The sequence below is a fragment of the Belonocnema kinseyi genome, chromosome 3 (genome assembly GCF_010883055.1).
Source record: "Belonocnema kinseyi isolate 2016_QV_RU_SX_M_011 chromosome 3, B_treatae_v1, whole genome shotgun sequence".
NCBI lineage: Eukaryota > Metazoa > Arthropoda > Insecta > Hymenoptera > Cynipidae > Belonocnema > Belonocnema kinseyi.
Window position 1 is genome coordinate 51,569,411 of NC_046659.1, and position 4,901 is coordinate 51,574,311.

Here is a 4,901-nt window from a genome sequence, read left to right on the forward strand (position 1 = left end):
ACTCACTAATAATTGTGAATCATTAGAATAATTATATAATAAACACTTAATATTCGAGTAGTAAATAAATATGCAGTACATCATTTACATTTATGGTAACTCCTGTAATTGTAACTGCGGTCGTAACTCATTTTTAAAATTTTCTAACTTCAGCAATTACCGACGCGGAACGTCTGAAAAATGCCGAAAACTGCCATTGCGGGGGTGATGCAATGAGGGGGGAGATCGCCACCTTTTGATGTCCCGGGACAAACATGGTAGAGCACACATGTTTATATTTTCATGCACAGTTTGTCGGAAAAAATGCTCATGCGTATAATCAAATGGCACATCGTAAGATGGCGGCTCTCCCCACTCACGGAATTCTCCCCCCTCCCGTGGATTCAACCCCTCTCGACAAGATAGGATGGCATGTCTAGTCCCGTGTTTCCTATGTCCATGATGGACAGGAAACATTGCAGTCCCTTTAAAAATGAACCTGTAGTAAAAAAAATGAAATTATACAAAACTTTGTAGTTGAATAATTATTTAAGTATTCTTTAAAAAATGTTCTTTTCTTATCGACAAAAAGTTTATTTTGAAAGGCGAACAATTATTGTTACTTTTACAAAAATAATTCTCATGGATTAAAAGTAAAATTATGTAACTATATAACTACAATGCTCTTTTTTACAAATTTATTTTTTACTACAGTGTGATTTTGGAAATGTTTTCTTTCATATAAATAATTTTAAAACAGGAAACTCAGTACATTTCAATTTAAAAAATTGAAATTATGAACATTTGAAAAAATTTTAATTTTAATATTTTAAGAGACCCAAAACTTTGTTAAAGGAAAATTTGTATATAAGAAATCGAGGAAACATTTTTTTAAGTACAATGTTCTTCGCCAATCTGTATTCCTACTACTTTGAAAAAAATTGGCATCAACTTTTCATTGATATAAGGAAAAGAAAAGTTTTTAAAAAATATTTGAATAATTATTTAGCTACAAAGTTTTTTTTAAATTTTGTATTTTTACTACAGAACGGCTTTCAAGAGAAAAAATTCGACTTTCACAGATATAATTCCTCATCATACCAGAAAAATTCATTAAAGAACACTATTTCTCTTATTCATAAAAAGCTGTGTTTAAGGATTTCAAAACAAAGAATTGGATTTAACATACATCGCTTCTTTGACTGCAGTGTTTTCTTAAAACTTTTAAAAAATTGGTTTATAACTTTTGTTACAAGATTTTCCTACTACATTTTAATTGTTTTTTCATTAGTTGTTCTTCGTTAAGAGATTTTTTTAAGAATAGCACTTTCAATTGTAAGAGAGCATACCTGCAAGAAGTTATGTACTTATCACAGATTTAAGAAAAATCACTGATAAGGATTGACATTATGTGTCAAAACGTTTGAAACAAGTCAATTATTTTCGATTCACTTGACTCTAAATTCTAAAGACAACAATGTACATCAACAATTTCTACAAAAAGAAGTTTTGAGGATCAATAACATCACCTAGCGATTATCAAGTTATCATTATTTTAAATAATATTCTCTTTTAATCATTTTCGAAAAATGCTGTTTTTTTCTTAAATTTTCAACAGCTCTAATAACGAAAAAAACAATAGAAAATTGATTGAAGCTTGATTGATTAACTCGATGGCAAGGAAATGGGTAATTTGAAAGACAAAGGCATAATCTTTATGGGGGAAATCACATCGACGTCCTGAAACAACTTAAAATCCAGTGAGGGGTAGTGTCGTTGCGCAGTGGAAGGGGAAAGTTAGGCAGGTAGCCGTGGAGGAAAAGACGATCGCCCAAATCGCTATGCCGGGCTTTGCCAGCAGGGGGGCCCCTTTGTCCTAATGAGGCATAAAATGCGATACATAAAATATTATAGTTTTCAAATCAGCAAATTAAAAATATTATATTCAGAATCTATGTTTATTTGCGATTCCAACGATATGTAACTTGCAATTAAAATATTGAACTTAGTCTAAGTTATGGCAGATATTAGTTTGTTTTTGACCCTGACTAGATAGCATTATGGAATTTTCCGTAGAACAGTTGAAAATGCATCAGATTATTTAGTAGAAAATCTACTATAATAAGTATATTCATTTTAATTCTATTCCCTAGAAAGTGAAGTTTAATTTTCTTTTAATCAATTGCCCTTGTGTTTAATACATTAGTGTGGCCCTTATTTTTTAAAATCATTTTTTTTCAACCCCTAGTTCTGTTCGATTGCCCAAGAATCGACCATCATTTTTAATATTATAAAATTATTGTGTATGTCTATATGTGTATGTGTATATTAAATAACTTATATTGTGTACTGTTTTCTTAAGGATTCGTCTTTCTGGTTTAAAAATTGAAGTACTTGGTTTCAAGTATAATATTCTTCTAGGCAGTTGGGTAAGAATCCGTATATTCTATTAAACTTTAAAAAGGCGAATTTTCTACCAAATAAAATGATGCATTTTCAACTACTCTACGGAAAATTCCATAATGCCATCTAGTCAGGGGCAAAACAAAATAATATCTGCCATAACTTAGTCTAATTTCAATATTTTAATTGAAAGTTACATATCGTTGGAATCGCAAAAAAACATAGATTTCGAATATAATATTTTTAATTTGCTGATTGCAAAATTATAACATTTTTATGTATGGCATTTTATGCCTCATTAGGACAAAGGGGCCCCCCGCTGGCAAAGCCCGGCACAGCAATCTTGCTCAGTCAGGGACGTGAGGAGAAGTCGAGTGGAGAGGGTAAGACGAGCAGGTACACCGCGATGAAATGGATAATGCCCTCTCGGAGATAGTCTGCGAGATTTGGGTCCTTTTTAATATCCTCTTAGTGGTCCTTTTAAAAGTGTTGCGACGGTAATATAATGTTCCCTTTTTAAATTTCTCTTCAAATTATTAACACTTTTTTTTTAATTGATAAATTTCCTCATTATACATATTTATAATTATAACTTATATACTAATATACAATTTTCTAGTTGAATTCAAAAATGTTGTCTTTTTTGGCGTATTTCATTCCATTTATGAGAAACGTTGTATTAAGGGCATGTGATACTTAGAAAATCTTCGATTTTACCAGTTTTAGGTTCCCCCAGATTTTTTTCTAGAATAATAAATATTTTGTCTTAAAAATTTGGGAAATGCTAGCGAACATGCTAATGGACGTCCCCACACACTTTTTTTGTGGATTAATGCAAAAAAGTTTCAATTTAGCAAAATGTGATTAATTTGCATAGCGCTTAGGAAATAGTATTGATTTTTTCAGTGTTATATTCTCTCGGCTTTATTCCTAGGATAAGAAATATTTTGCCTTAAAAATCTGGGAAATGATAGTGAGCATGCTAACGGACGTCCCCGCAAATTTTTTTGTGTTTTTTTATCAAAACATTTTTGATATTGCTAACAACGTGCGTGTATATTTCTAGGTTATGTGTGTAACAATACACCCGAGCGTTACTTCCAAACTACACAATATTTGTGGCCGAAAACTTTGGTGTTACAAATAAACATAGTAACCAATCTCCCGGAACTAACCTTGTTTGCAGGCAATCAAAAAAGTTTATTTCATAAATAATTTCCAGATTATCGGAAAAGCAGAGATGAAAAACGACGTAACCTCAAAATAGTGCATATGCATAAAATTTTTATTTAGCACAATAATTTTTTTTGTTATTATCCCTCAAAAAAGAGTCTGGGGACGTCCGTTAAAATATTTTATAGCATCTCCGAATTCAGTTTTAAAAAATTTTCATTTTTGTGGAAAAAAAGCCGGGGAAACTGTAAGTATCACATGCCCTTAATTCCAATTATAAGCATTTAGAAAAAAAAAGTTAGATATCTGAAATCATCGAAACCCGTAGATCCCGAATTATTATGTTTTAAGCTGTTAACTATGAAATTAAAAAAATCTACTTCTAAATTTTAATGCGAAAGCTTAACAAAGGACCCTTGAGTGTCGGCTACTCTATTGATATAGCATCTCTGCTTGTTATTTATGATCGAATTCTTATTTCAATTTAAAACTCTCTGCTTGTTATTTATAATTGCATTGCTATTTCAATTCCGGAAAGAACATTTCAACGCCTTTAAAACATTTAAAAGAACTACCTGGACCTTAAAATATATCTTCCTGAGTGCATGCGGAGAATTTCTCTGAGCTTCTCTGACCTAAAGAATTTTTAGTATATACTCAGAGATTCTTTTCGGTAGGGTGTCTATGGCTAGAAGTCAAACTTCTGCTGTAAAGTCGAAATGCGACCGTCGATAATCATTATTTTCATAAATAAACTTTTTTCCCCCCTAAATCTTTGCAAGGCCACAAACGATTCTTTAATATTTATTAACATTTCCAAAAAAGAATGTCCGCGTTATTTAAACTTTTTTCAATATGGATGAAAAAATGTTGATGTGAGGGCTGACTTGATCAGCTGTTATACTCGTCACATGGCCTTAAGAAACTAGTGTAATTGGCAACCCTTAATTGTCGCATCAAACCTAACTTTTACCAGTTAGGTTAAAAGCTAAAGACGGGTAGAAACATTTAATTCTAATATCATACAAAACTGAATTTTGTCTTAATTTTAGTGTTAAGGTAGTGGAACCAGTGGCCGGTCACGCGTCAGTAACTTTGCAAGGAATAGATAAGGGCGTATAGTCCGGGAGCTAGGTATGTTCCCGTATGCATTCAAGAGGCAAAAGGTAAAAATTAGTTAATCTTATGTATTTTAACCCGCTGAATCCAATGGTATCGGTTAGTTTTACGAGAAGTGGATAGGTTTTGTTTAAAACGCAATTGTTTAAACAAATAGGAAAAAATGGTTTTTCTTTATGGGACAATTTTTTTTAGTAAATATGGACAATTCTAAGCATAAAAGTTCT